The following is a 15,530-nucleotide window of genomic DNA, read 5'->3' on the forward strand; positions in this document are numbered from 1 at the left end:
GGATATGGGCACTGCCAGAGATATGTAAATTTAACATGACAAACAACAGATGGAGAGAAACATCACCCCACCTAGGCTCTCCTGGTGTGAACCTTGGTTCATTAAGGGGGAAATTAAGGGTCATAAACAAATTGGTAGCACAGTACCAGGTTGTGCTAAAGATTTGAAGGAAGGAAGAGAGGGAGGGAGGGAGGAAGGAAGGGGAGAAGGAAGGTACGGAGGGAGGGGGGAAGGGACAGAGGGAAGAAGGGAGGGAGGGAGGAAGGAAGGGGGGAAGGAAGGGAGCGGGAAGGAGTTATTAAATCACCAGTGTACTGTCATAAGGAAAGACATAAAGGAATTATGTAGAATTAGAATTTAGATGACATAGGGGAGGTAGATTTTTTTTTTTCCTGCGGTACGCGGCCCTCTCACTGTTGTGGCCTCTCCCATTGCAGAGCACAGGCTCCGGACGCGCAGGCTCAGCGGCCATGGCTCACGGGCCCAGCCGCTCCGCGGCATGTGGGATCTTCCCGGACCGGGGCACGAACCCGTGTCCCCTGCATTGGCAGGCGGACTCTCAACCACTGCGCCACCAGGGAAGCCCTGGGGTGGTAGATATTGAATGAAGAAAATTGAAATAATATTTCCCCTTGGAAAATTCTTACCTATTTGGGGGGCTAGTCTTAGAATGTAAAGAATTAAAGTGGCCTCAGGGATAGTAAAGAAGAAAGGAAAAGCTGGGTTTTATTTTAAAATTTGTCCAGTCAATGGACAGAAAACTGGGAGATGTGATTTAAAAAGTTACTTTATAGTCTTACCTTGTCACTTATTTTTCCAGACAGTGTGGAGACTGTGGGGCAATCTTTTGTGCATTTAAAATTTTCCTATTTTCGATCAAATCATATTTTGTAAAATTCCTATCCAATTCTTTTTATTTTCTTTTGTTTCAGCAAAAAAAAAATATTTGTAGCAACTTAGTATGTTGAAAATTAGCTTAGAAAATGTTGCTATAACTTATTACTTATGGTACTTTTGCTGTTACTTATTATACTTGTTTAGTAGTTTATTTCACTACCTTTGGGATTATTGAAGAAATTCTCCCTGTACTTTCAAATATAATGTGGCACTGTCTTTCTATCACCACTGGCAATTCAAGAAGAAACAATGATTCAAGCAAACATTAAAAGTGGTTTGAATATAGTAGAAGCATAAATAAGTGATTATGGGGGCTTCCCTGGTGGCGCAGTGGTTGAGAGTCCGCCTGCCGATGCAGGGGACACGGGTTCGTGCCCCAGTCCGGGAAGATCCCACATGCCGCGGAGCGGCTGGGCCCATGAGCCATGGCCGCTGAGCCTGCGTCCGGAGCCTGTGCTCCGCAATGGGAGAGGCCACAGCAGTGAGAGGCCCGCGTACCGCAAAAAAAAAAAAGTGATTATAAAGAAAAAGTGATTATGACTGTTCCTCACACATATCTGTGGAAATTTCTTTGGAATTGTAAATGAATTTAAGAGGAATCTTATATTCTCTTGTTTATTTAAATAAAACTGCTATAACTAATAAATCATTGCTCTTCAAATTATAATTCTTTAGTAATCTTTGGGTCTTGAGACTCTGATAATCTACACCATAATGGTTATGAAATACAGTAATTTTTATTAAGTTTGAGGAAATAAATAGAGAGCCTAACAAGTGACAATGGGAGAAAAAAAATCGAATCAAAATTATGACTATAGCTAATATTGCACTGAGTTCAGGAACTGTAGCAAAAAACAGCAAAGTCACTGGGAGGCAGGGAGATGTTCCTCCTCCACAGCCCAATCTATCAGGTTTAGAATTAACAAGTTTATTTTCTTTATATTTTCCACTAGAAACTGGGTATGGTAGGGAGCATATTTGATTGTGAACATTTGTGCATCAACAAAGTGCAAAAAGTCTCTTTAGTTAACACATTCAGTAAATATTTATAAAGAATGTACTTTGCACTGGATGCTATGTCAAAGAATACAAGGAAGACAGCGTGCCCACACTCACGGTGTCTGCACATTTAGTGGTGAAGACAGATATGTAGATGGTCAGTCACAGTGCTCTGGAGAGATATGGTAAGTGCAGATGGAGCAGCTGTGGGATGTCATAGCATCACTGAGGAAGGGCACCTAACTCAGGTTAGGGATTCAAGGAAAGCTTCCAGGAGGAAGAAATACCTATACTGAGACCTTAAGGAAGAAGAGGAGGTAGGTGGTTAGGAAAATGTGTTCCAGACATAAGGACTAGCCAGAGATAAAAGAAAGCAGTGTACATTGGAAGAAGTGAAAGAAATTTATAGCCAGAGCGTCTACAGTGAGAGTGAAAAGTGTTGAGGAATTAGATCAGTGAGGTACATGGTAGTCAGAACACAAAAAACCTGGTAAGTCCTGTAATGGAGTTTGGGCTTCACTGAAGTGTTTCAGCAATAATAAGAAAAAACTAAAACAACTAACATTTATATAGCACTTACATAGTATGCATTTCATGTGGTTAATTTCATAGTAATCCCATAAGGTTATCATTATTATTATCCTTATTTTACAAAAACAAAATTGATGCATAGAGAGGTTAAGTAACTTTCCCAAGGTCATAAATGACAGAGCCAGGATCAAACCCAGGCAGTCTGGCTCCATGCCTTAAACCCTATAGTACTACAGCAGGAACAGGGATTGGCATGTTCAGATATTCATTTTTAAACGTTTACCTCGTATTACAGCATGGAGTTCAGATTGTAGGAGTGGACAAGGAAAAAGATTGAATAGAAACCCCTTTAGAAAGCTAGTGGATTGATTCTTGAAAATAGATGCCAGAGACTGAACAACATTAGGGGCAAAAAGGATGACTACTTGAGAAATATAGACTGTAAAGCCAGTGGGTCCTGGAGATCGATCAGCTGCAAGAAATGAAGAGTAGTCAAATGTGCTGCTCTGGTGTTTGGTTGGCCACCAGATGGCTGGTGGTACCCTTCAATGAAAAGTGGAACACGGAATGTGGAACTGGTTCTTCCCTCCTTCCTTATTTCCTTCCCTCCTTCCTTATTTCCTTTTCATTCTTTCTTTATCACATCTATAATGTTTATTTCGCAGAGAGGTGACAGAGTTGGTTTTGGAATTGTTGAATTCTAGACGCCAGTGAAACCTCTAAATGAAGAAGAAGTACTTGGACTCAAGGATTTGGAGCACAGTGAAGATGTATGGGCTGGGGAGTGAGATTCGAAAACAAGCAGCACGGATATAATAATTTAGTCCATTGACATGAATGAGGTCACGCAAGGAAAGCAGATAGAAAAAACATTGGGACTAGATTGGAATCCTGATGTTCAACACCCCAGTGTGAAAAACTAGAGTATGATGTTGAATTCCATTATTAACAGCTTCTATTTTATCAGCAGGAGTTTTCAACTCATGGAATGGAAGTTGAGTAGACAAAGTTGGGGGGGGAAACATAGTAGGGTAAACTAGACCTAACAACTTTGGCTCCTGAGGGCACATTTTATTTTCCTTTCCCTATTTAAGAATAACATTCGGTGAGGAAGAATAAAAGGTTAACAGGTTAATATCCAGTAATTCTTAAACTTATGAGAAAAGAGCAAAGAAGTGAGTTTTGACGAAATACTTCATATGGCTGAATGTACACACATAAGGGATATAGGGTCAAAAATGACTTAAGTTTAAATCCCAATTTCACCTCTTAGCATCTGAGTGATTTTGTGTAGATAATATCACCTCACCTCATGGAGCCACAATTATCTGTGGTAATGGTAATACTTCCACCACCAAGGAAGGGATAAATGAGGTAGTGTTTGTAAAATGCTCAATGATTAATGATTGTTTGTTGCTTTTCTTTGTTTTTCTTTTTCTCTTTTTCAGTGTCACCAATATTGTATTAATTCTGCCTTTTCTGGTACATTGAAAGAAGAATTTTCCTGTCATCATTTGGGAAAAAGAAAACAGGGGTTTACCCTCTCAGGAATGCCATACAGGGTTGTTGAGGGTTAAAAAATTGAACCCAGAATACCAGTAAACTTGTAATTTCTTGACTTTATAAAGAAAAACTTCATTTTTATTACTTTAGTTGTTGAATTCAGAGGGAACAATGGCTTAATCCTCTTTTTGAAGGAGGGAGGCATGAGGGAAAGGACGATTCACTGGCTAAGATTATTCATCCAGCCAACAATACCTTCTCCATGGTTAGACTTAGGTGTTGACATTTTAATAAGAAGGGAGGGGAAAAAGCACTAAGAGACTTTTTATATAAAACATCTTCCAATGATTTGATTTTGAGTGCTTAAGTGTACTAGTCTATTTAAGGTACAAGAGAGTGAAGCAAAGGAATTTGGCATATTGTAAGAAAGTTTTTGCCACGATGATATGACATTTGTTAACAGTCTCTTATTTAGAGAGTAGAAACACAGGCCCTTCTGAATTGATAAACCTAACTCTCTCTTTTTCAGAGTCAAGAACACAGCTCTCCCTCCACGCCCACAGAACTTGGAAGACAACAATCTACGTATACTCACGATACTCCTAAATTTGATTAGCTCATTTAGCTTGGAGTTACTAACCACTTAGATATATAAGCGGGTACTGAGAACCAGCTCTAAGGCATGAATTCAGTCTCTATACAGCCTAGTGGTTAAGGGCTTGTGCTTCCACATTTGTGAAATGAGAGGAGGGGGAGGTAATATTGCAAATTCACAGGATTATTGGTCAATGAAACACCAAGGTTATTGGTGTTGGTACGGGAATATTTTTGAGACATACCAATGTTGTAATATACATTACTTTGTTCCATTCTATGGAAGAATGGTATTTTTTAATGAAGTCTTTAAAAATGTGGTATATTCATTCAGTGGAATACTACTTAGCAATAGCAGCAATAGTAGCACAGGGAGATCAGCTGGGTGCTTTGTGAGCGCCTAGAGGGGTGGGATAGGGAGTGTGGGAGGAAGATGCAAGAGGGAGGGGAAATGGGGATATATGTACATGTATAGCTGATTCACTTTGTTATAAAGCAGAAACTAACACACCATTGTAAAGCAATTATACTCCAGTAAAGATGTTTAAAAAAAGAAAAAAATATAGTTGAATATAAAACTGAGCCTACTCCATATTTACTGATCATCAGAAAACGTGGTTCACATTGGCCATTGCTGATGTCTTTGTTTCTACACTGCACAGCACCCTTCATATGTTATCCATAACCCAGTGAGCAAAATTTTAGCTTCTGCAGCACAGTGGGTGAAGCCTGGAATATTCTTCATATATGTGTGTATACCCTGTGTGTATTTACTCGTGATTTTTATACCCAACAAGATGGTCTTCTTTGCTGACTGCCATGGTAAGGTTTTCCTCCTGCGCTAATCTCTGTAGCCAGGTTCTTACCTATCTGTTTACTTTTTATAGCTCTCCACCAGAGCTCACATAAAACAGGAGAAATATTATGTAATTTTAATATAGCTGGAGAGAACAATGAGATTGTTGTCAGTTGGCAACAACCGATGGGACATTTCTGCCATTCCAAGCCCATGAGTTACTACAATTCACACATGCTTGACACCTTTAACTAGACCTTGTTCATGAGTTTCAGAAAAATCTATTTTAGGTTTGCCACAGTACTGGTTTAAAAAGCAAGATTTTTGTATAATCTAAGTATAATAATGCTCATAATATAAGAAAGACTTGACTTTACTTTAGTATTTCTAATCTCTATTTTTTTCCTAACCAGATCCTCAAACATTTGACTGACTGACAGGTAGTAGGTGTTACCTTCTAATTTGAAAATAAGTTTTAATTTAACTTTCACGTTGTTGAAGAAAAGTATTACTATTCACTCAATAATTAAGACTTAATTGGTCTGAGGATTTAAATGCTACCTTGACACCAAATATTTCAAACTGTGTATATTTCACAACTCTAAACGGACTCCTGACACCACAGCTACCAGATATATTTTATCAGCTTGTGGTATACTTCTGTAAGCAAGCAAATTTAAAAGCCCAATTGCTGACACTTAAAAATAAAAATCAAAACCAAAGATAAATATTATGTTTTCTATCCTGATTTCTGGACTACATATGATATTGATTTCTTTTCATGTTAGAGATTGACTATTTATATTGCTTTCTTATTTGTCTTCTAATCAGCATCATCATTAAATAGCTACCAATTAATATGACACCAAAAGCACAAGTAGCAAAAGCAATATTAGACAAATGGGACTACATCAAACTAAAAAGCTTCTGCAAAGCAAACAAAACAACCAACAGAGCGAAAAGGCAACCTACAGAATGAGAGAAAATATTTGCAAAACATATATCTGATAAAGGATTGATATCCAAGTTATGTAAGAAACTCCTACAACTCAATAGCAAAAATGAAATAGTCATTAAAAAATGGGCAAAGGACTTGTATAGACATTTCTTCAAGGAAGAAATACAAATGACCAACAGGTATAAGAAAAGGTGATCAACATCACTAATCATCAGAGAAATACAAATAAAACCACAACGAGATATCACCTCACACCTGTTAGACTGTCTATTTTTAAAGCAAAACAAACAAAACACATATTGGTGAGGATGTGGAGAAATTGAAACTCTTATACATTGTTGGCAGGAATGTAAAATGATGCAGCCACTATGGAAAACAGTATGGAGACTCCTGAAAAAATTAAAATATAGAATTACCCTATGACCCTGCAATCCTGCTTCCGGCTATATATCCAAAAGAACTGAAATAAGGATCTGTAAGAAATACATGCACTCCCTTGTTCATTGCAGCAATATTCACAATAGCCAAGACATAGAAACAACCTAAATGTCCATTGATGATGAATGGATAAAGAAAGTGTGATATATATATGTATATATATATATATACAGAGGGCTGTATTGGAGCCACAGGCCATAGTTTAGAGACCCCTGAGGTAGATGATTTTAGTTTCTCAGATGTCATTAGTATTCCCTGTGCTTCACCCATTATCCTAAATTCTTCCTGGTGAAGGAGGGTCGTAGCAGGTTGAGGTTCCAGGCAAGAATCCTCCCCTCTCAACATCCAGACGGAGGGGGACCATGGGAATACTCATACATTTATAGTGTTGTATCTGCTACACTAAACGGATACTGTGTGCTCACACACACACACACACATATATATATATATATATATATATATATATATATATATATATATATTAAAAATGTAATATTACTTAGCCTTAGAAAAAGAAGGAAATCCTGCCATATATGACAACACGGATGAACCTGGAGGACATTATGCTAAGTGAAGTAAGCTGGACACAAGGGACAAATATTGTATGATTCTGCTTATATGAAGTCTTTAAAATAGTCAAACTTATAGAAATAGAGAGTAGAATGGTGGTTACTAGGACTGAGGGAAGGGGGGTTGGGGAGTTGCTTCTCAAAGGGTATGGAATTGCAGTCATGTGAGAGGAATAAATTCTAGAGATCTGCCATACAATATTGTGCCCGTAGTAAACACTACTGCATTGCGGACTTAAGGACGTGTTAAGAGGGTTGACCTCCTGTTAAGTGTTCTTGCCACAGTAAAAACATGAAAAAGAATCTACAAATCATATCCACCATTTATTAAACATCTCTCTTATTTCAAATATTGTTAGACTCGTTATATACATTAAAAATGTCTCACAATGATGTTTTATGAAATAAATTATCGTTTCTATTTTTAAAATGAGGAAGTGAATTCTAAGAAAGTGTGATAAATGTTGCTTTTGTCTGACTGATACAGACCACCCCACCCCAATTCTCATGCCATCTCCCCAAAGATGGGAACATGGCCTATGTTGGGATCATTGTAACATCTACAGGGAGTGATTTTGTAATGAACACATGATTAAACCTGGACCAATTAAATAAATTCTTGCATATTTTTCTGGTTGAAACTAGTGAAGAAGACTTTTCTTCTATTAGGTCATAAAACTAGATTTAAGGGAATCTGATATGGACACCAGGCATATTTCCTGCTACGCAGACAAAGATAAAATCAAGCTTTGACAGAAGAAATGAGACAGGAATAACAAAGAATTCCTAATAACTTGAGTGTTTGGATCTAGTCGAGTTTCTCAATTTTGGCACCGGTGGCATTTTGGGCTCAATACTTCCTCCTGGTGGTGGTGAGGGTGCCTACCTCTACCTGGCACTAGATGACAGTAGCACCACTTTCGTGCAGTTGTGACAACAAAAACGTCTTCAGACATTGTCAGATTTCTCCTGGGGGACAGTAGGTGGAGGGACAAAATCACCCTCTACTGAGAACTACTAAGTTATAACCAAGATTGCCATCCACCATTATATTTGCCAATATGAAATCTTCCCCATTTGCTAAAACTAATCTGAATTTGTTTTTTGCAAATTATATCCAAAGGAATCTTGAGATAGTAAATGTTACAGCACTGTGCTAAGGGTGATGGGTGTATGCCGTAAGGAAAACAGAAGAATTCACATCAGTGTATGTATGGGAGGGGGCAAAAGAGAGACCAGGATGCAAAGAGCTTTAAGAGTGAATTTTCCAGATTGTTGACCCAGGAAACAGATTTACCCAGGTGTGTTTCCAAAACAAGGTATTCTGAGTTCAGCTATGTTTGGGAAATGTTTGGTTAAGCAAAGCTGCTTTTTTCTTTTTCTTTTTTTTTTTTAGAATAGGATGTTCAGACTTTAGTATGATTTAATATTCACCAATTTCTCAAATTTCTTTGACCAATTTTTTTAACAGCTCCAGTTAACATCTTTCATGACTTACATTCTGCAGAATTCAATGTGATAAATGTAATGGCTACCGACACAAAAGGCAGGCCAAGCCAGGGTAGACAGAACAACGTGAGAGGTAAAGAGTGAAGGGTCCCCTGCCTGTGGAGATGTAGACAGAAACCTGATCACTTTGCAGCTCATAGGCCCTTTGGTTGAGGAGGTTTATCCGCATTTAGAGAGAAGTGGAGAATCACGATGCACCCTCTAGTCTGTAACAGAGAGTTTGGACATTTCCCGCCACAGGCAACCAAAGAGAGCCAATGAGAAGAATAACCTGACCCATGACGACTGTGGGAAATCTCTCTGCCATGTGGAGAATAAATTACAGCAGGGTGAGACTGCAGGTAAGGGAACCTGTTAGGATCGCAACAGAAGTGGTAAGGGTTTCGACTAAATCAGTAGAAATAAAAATGGATGAAAGAGAGTGATTTGAGAAATGCTGATGCAAAAGATTGTACATTGGTATTCTTCCACTTTTCGTTGCCATTTTTAACCACTTTGGTAGGCCATTTTAATTTCAAAGACTACACAGTGTTTTTTCACACCAGTGAGCCAAATCCTATGGGAAGGTAATGAACATAAGTGTGACTCGCTTAGAATCTGGCCTCAGTAGAAGAAAAAATCTCCTTAAGAAATGTTTCTAGGGAGAGCGGCTGAGCACAGTCCCGAGGTGAGGCAGAGCTCTGAGCAGGTGCTACATTATGGCTGACACGCAAAATCTGGTAGAAAGACTGGAGAGAGCGGTGGGCCGCCTGAAGGCAGGCTCCGTGCCCCTGACACGCACCGTGGGTGTAGAGACAGTGCTGCAAAAGCAGGAACGACTCCATAGGTGCAAGTGTTTGACTCACCGTTGGCCAGTCCTGTGGCAGAATACCTCAAGATCGGTAAAGAGATTGGGGGAGATGTGCAGAAGCATATGCGGAGACGGCCCACACAGGTCTGAAGTTGGAGTGAGCGCTCTTGGTTACAGCCTCTCAAGGCCAGCAGCCAGCAGGCAATAAGCTTTCTGATTTGTTGGCACCCATCTCCGAGCAGATCCAAGAAGTGATAACCTTTCGGGAGAAGAACCGAGGCAGCAAGTTGTTCAATCACCTGTCAGCTGTCAGCGAAAGTATCCAGGCCCTGGGTTGGGTGGCTATGGCTCCCAAGTCTGGTCCCTAAGTGAAGGCAATGAATGATGCTGCCATGTTTTATACAAACTGACTCCTCAAGGAGTACAAAGATGTGGGTTGGGTCAAAGCTTACTTGAGTATATGGACAGAGCTGCAGGCTTACATTAAAGAGTTCCATACCACTGGACTGGCTTGGAGCAAAACCGGGCCATGGCAAAAGGACTGAGTGGATTGCCATCTGGTCCCTCTGCTGGATCGGGTCCTACCCCAGCCCCAGGCCCACCTCCCCCTGAGTCCCCAGCAGTTCAGGCTCAGATGAGTCTGCTTCCCGCTCAGCACTGTTTGCACAGGTTAATCAGGGGGAGAGCATCGCACATGCCCTGAAACTTGTATCTGATGACATGAAGACTCAAAAGAACCCTGCCTTGAACGCTCAGAGTGCTCCAGTACGAAGTAGCCCCAAACCATTCTCTGCATCTAAACCAGGAGTCAGCCCATCCCCCAAACCAGTCACAAAGAAGGAGCCAGCTCTACTTGAACTGAAGGGCAAGAAGTGGAGAGTGGAAAATCAGGAGAATGTTTCCAACCTGGTGATAGATGACACAGAGCTGAAACAGGGGGCTTACATATTCAAGTGTGTCAACTCAACATTGCAAATCAAGAGCAAAATTAACTCTACTACAGTAGATAACTGTAAGAAACTCGGTCTGGTGTTCAATGATGTGGTGGGCATTGTGGAGATAATCAATTGTAGGGATGTCAAAGTTCAGGTAATGGGTAAAGTGCCGACCATTTCCATTAACAAAACAGATGGCTGCCACGTTTACCTGAGCAAGAATTCCCTGGATTGTGAGATAGTCAGTGCCAAATCTTCTGAGATGAATGTCCTCATTCCTACAGAAGGCGATGACTTCAATGAGCTCCCAGTCCCTGAGCAATTCAAGACCGTATGGAATGGGCAGAAGTTGGTCACCACAGTGACAGAAATTGCTGGATAAGCAAAGTGTCACTGGGTTCTTTGCCCTCTCCCTCACACCGTGGGATAAATCTGTATCAAGATGGTTCTTTTCTAGATTTCCTCTACCTTTCTGCTCTTAAACTGCTTCTCTGCTTTGAGAAGCACAGCTACCTGCCTTCACTGAAATATACCTCAGGCTGAGATCTGGGGTGGGATAGCTGGTCTTTGATCTTCTGCAGGAAGGTGCAGCTTTTCCGTATCAGCTCAACCATACAGCCAATCCATTCTTAAGGAACTGCACATCAGGACAGGTGTGTTTCAGCTTTCAGCCTTTGGGGTTATTTGACCAAAAAATAGTCTTTGGGGAAGAATAAAGCAGTCCCCAGGAATTAACAGATCAGAACGTTCACACAAGTTAATCTTTTTTAACAATGAGCGTGAAGGTAGCAGAACTTGGTGTGACCCTAGTTGGATCTTCTAACTTAAACTAATTTTCACTATTGACAAGTGAGGCAAGGGTTGCACAGGACCAAAGGCTGAAGCTTGGCCATCTAGCATTCCAAGCAAAATGATTTCCTATAAGCATTCATTTTCTTCTGCATTCCATCCTGTATCTGCCCGAACCTGAGATAGTAGGTTGTCCTGTGTTAGCTGCTGGGGTGGTGCCCTGCACCCAGGCCAGCTAAAGGAGTCTTGGACCCTTCCTTTCTCTGGGGCCCCTGCCCACCACCTTCCTACAGAGATGAGTTAAAAAGAGAGAGAGAGGGCTTCCCTGGTGGTGCAGTGGTTGAGAGTCTGCCTGCCGATGCAGGGCACGTGGGTTTGTGCCCTGGTCCGGGAAGATACCACATGCCGTGGAGTGGCTGGGCCCGTGAGCCATGGCCACTGAGCCTGCGCGTACGGGAGCCTGTGCTCCGCAATGGGAGAGGCCGCATACCACAAAGAAAAAAAAAAAAGAGAGAGAGAGAGAGAGAGAAAAAAGGAAAACCACACCACTCCCAGGAATCTGGCTTCCCTTCCTCCTTCCATGCTGGGTGCCCATCATCCATCTTCATTGCTTCCTTTGCCCTGTCATGCTCGACAGCTTTTGGCTTCTGTCTGGGCACCTGAACAGAGGACTAAAATCTCCACTGCAGGCTGGTTTTAGGTCTTGTGTAAAAATCTTGCACAGAATTGCTATTGTAAATTTCAGTTTTTCCTCTAGGACAAACACTTTACCAAAATATGCAACTTTTTTTGGTGGGAAGAGAGATTGTCCTGTGATTTCTACCCATTTCCTGAGGCCTGTGGAAATGAACCTTTATATACTTAAAGTTATACAGAAAATAGAATAAAATTAAAACCAAAAAAAAAAAGAAATGTTTCTAGAAGCCAATTCTACTAGCTCCATAATAGACTCCATTTTATCCATAAAATGTAAAAATACTAGTACATCCTATACTGATATTCCGATATAGAGGCACCATGTCTGTGTTGAACCCCTGTGTGTACTTTTCTTAGTGACTTTGCAAGCGGAAAGCATCAAGCTGCTCCCTCGCTCTCTCCACGTGTTAAAACCATCGGGGTTGTAATGGGCATCTTTGGATCAGGTACCTTCTGGCTCTTGCCGTCTTTGCTGCCTGCACGCTGAAAGATAAGGATTTGGCCAACCAGCCAGGGCTTGCACAGGGGAGCTCGCAGGGTCTCGCTCATGCCTGGCGGCAACTGAACACTCGGTGTCATTATGCAAGTTATCATCAATCAGCAGGCAGCTGCTTTTAGGACTTCCAGGCAGCAAGGCAAACATTTGTGATTGTGGTTTCCTCCCCGAGCGTGCTGGACCCATCAGACAAGAGAACTGCACACACAATCACTGCCCACTGCTCAGGACCACCTGAACAGCTGTTCAGGCTGGTGTCAGGATGCTCACCTGGCAGCCCTGGTGAAGCGCAGAGGAAGATGTGCAGATTAGAGCCTGTTTGCTCAACACAAAGGGCTTTCTGTGAAAGAACCACAGGGAGGCCGGGGAGGGAAAAGCAAAGCTGAGGATAAATCTAACAAGACATTCTTCATAAAACAGACCAGATGATGTAGACACAGGGGTGTACAAGACCAGCCGAAAACAAAATGCAAAAACACCCCACCACAAATAGAAACCATTTGGATCCTGATGGAATGACAGTGAGGCTGGCCAGATGTGTTCAAGGAATAAGAGGAAGGAACACTGATTCCATAACCAACGAATAAATACTTATTAAGCACATGCCATGCACCCAGCCATCTAGGATACAAGATGAAATGCAAGGACCCAACAGCCCAGGGAAGTTGCAGTCTTGTTAGGCAGATAAGACACACCCATGGGAACAAGGTAGGCATGAATGGCACTTGATGTCAAAAGCTGAACTTCAATATACGGAACTTGCAGGAAGGATGGGAATCAGGGAATCCTAAATAGGTGATGTTCTGTGAGTGAAGTCCTTTAGGCCTCTCAGCAGATGTAGGTGGGCAACACCCCTAGTTTAAAAGGGTCACAGTGAGTCCAAAGAAACAGGAAATGCTCCAGGGTTTAGAATGTGTGCACCAGAATCTCCCAGGAGCTTTTAAGGTTTTCATTGAACAGAATCACACAACTGTTGTTAAAATGAAGAGTCCTGAACCCCACACTAGAGAAACTTTTTTAATAGGTCTGAAATGGGGCCCCAGGAATCTGCATTTTAAACAAACATCCCAGGTGTTTCCAATGTAGCTGGCTCCCAGCCTTTACTTTGAGAAATACTGCATTAAAGGTGAAAATGAACTAAAGGGATTTAGACTAAAGTTTTCCTAAAGTATTAATCTGTACCTGCTATGGAGCCTTCTGTGATCTCCTTGAAATTACATTTTTAAAAATGGTATGTTTACGGGCATTATTTTTTGAGTGAGAAAGGCAAAATCTTCCTTATATTCTTCAAAGGGTCTGCCCACAACTTTACCCCCAGAGCTAATAATCTCTAAAGATGTTTGCATGTATGTGTTTATTTATTTAGAAAACAACTTATTCAATTCTTCCATCTCCAATCTAGACCTGGAAATCTCATTCTACTCAACTTCTATGGTTTCCACCTTTGTCAAGTCCTTTCCAAAAGTGAGTGCAACAAATCACTCCAACATCTGGGTTCTCCAACACTTGATATTTAGCTACACTATGGGACTCATCACATTCCATCATGAGTATTTGTTTAAGCATCTGTTCTGTTTCCCCAGGGGGAATATGAGGCAGCTGACAGCAGGGACCATGCTACTGAATTGCTCCAGATACTTTGCATAACCATCACCTAACATGTGTCAGAAAGAATTCAATTCATAATTTCTAATAATTGAATGAATGAATGAATGTACATGTTGAATGTTGAGAGAATGTGATAGAGAAGAGAGGAAAGTTGTTCCTGTTTCTTCTTCCTACTTGAATCTGTAATTCAAGAACAGTTTGGTGTTGAAGACAATTCAAGATAAAGAGATTTCAGTAACCCAGCTAAAGTCCTTATATCCTTGAATATTCAACCAGAATCCGGGCACTTCCATGTCCAATGATGTGTGGTCCAGTTTTTCAAGATGTCAGATAAAACAGAACCCTTACATCAAATATGATACAATTAGAATTACAGCCATGATCAACCCACAGACGTGTTTTTCTGCAATGGCATAACTAATCCCATCTCACACTGAGAGAAACAGTTAAATCTTAGTGCTCCCAGCCTTGGTTATTGTCAGACAGGGACCTCCCTGGTTTGAGGAATGACTGCTAGTTACCACTCCCCATGCCTACCCCAGGCCTGTAAGCCACGTTCCCTGCCACAAGTCCTGCCAAGATTTCCCTCAAAACACATTAATTTTCAGCTGTGGAAGAAATTTACTTTCCTTCAAGCAGAGAGCTGTTTCTGGCCAGAGGCTTTTAGCGGATAAGCAAGCGCTCTAAACAACTCTTCATCCCCTTCTGCCTATAATCTGGAATTTTCAATCACTCAACCCCGGCGTTTGAAGACTTCAGCTTGGCAGGGGCAGCAGCTTCAAACCATGTTTGCAGTTAGCAAGTAATGAAGCTGTTTGTGAGGCTGACAAGAATAGACTTTGTTGGCACTGCTTCTATCGTGTGCCTGAGATTGCATTCACGTCGCTGGAAAGGAAAAAAAGATGTCACCTTGGAAGTGTTGGGGGTCCCTTGTGAGAAGACAGCAGTTCTTTTTACTTTTGGGAGAAAAATGGCTGTAATATCTGTGTCACAGATATTTCTACTGAAGCCTGTGGTGGTAGAATTCTGGGGAAAACATTACTCTGGGTGGAAGAAACCACTAAATGGATCACCTGAGAAAGGTAGTGGTGGCTGAAAGAGCTGAAGATCGCCCTCAGTTCAGGAAATACTTGGGTCTTGCAACAGGAAGAGCAAACAGCAATAAATTAGACAAAATCAGTGGTTATTGATTTTTTGTGTGTTTATTTGGGGGTTTTTTTGGTGTATTTATTTGCAGTAATTAGTTAAAATGCTTTCAATTGTTAATTTGTCTGTTTTTTGTTTGATTTTTGGTTTTATTGTTTGTTCTTGTTTATTTAGCCAACAAGTGGCACAGGAGAAATTTCCTCAGGGTTAAGGGTCTGGGAGTACCCATCTATCTCAGTCTACTGTTCTTTAATGAATTAATTCATTTTAAAA

At 41.0% G+C, this 15,530-nt stretch overlaps 1 pseudogene; it reads left to right on the plus strand.

Annotated features, from left to right (window-relative positions):
- The first annotated feature begins 9,495 nt into the window (after window positions 1-9,495).
- LOC112403047 (adenylyl cyclase-associated protein 1-like) lies at window positions 9,496-11,137 on the plus strand (annotated as a pseudogene).
- Window positions 11,138-15,530: the final 4,393 nt, after the last annotated feature.

Source organism: Neophocaena asiaeorientalis, unplaced genomic scaffold (assembly GCF_003031525.2).
Source record: "Neophocaena asiaeorientalis asiaeorientalis breed wild unplaced genomic scaffold, Neophocaena_asiaeorientalis_V1.1 scaffold606, whole genome shotgun sequence".
In the NCBI taxonomy this organism is placed as follows: Eukaryota; Metazoa; Chordata; class Mammalia; order Artiodactyla; family Phocoenidae; genus Neophocaena; species Neophocaena asiaeorientalis.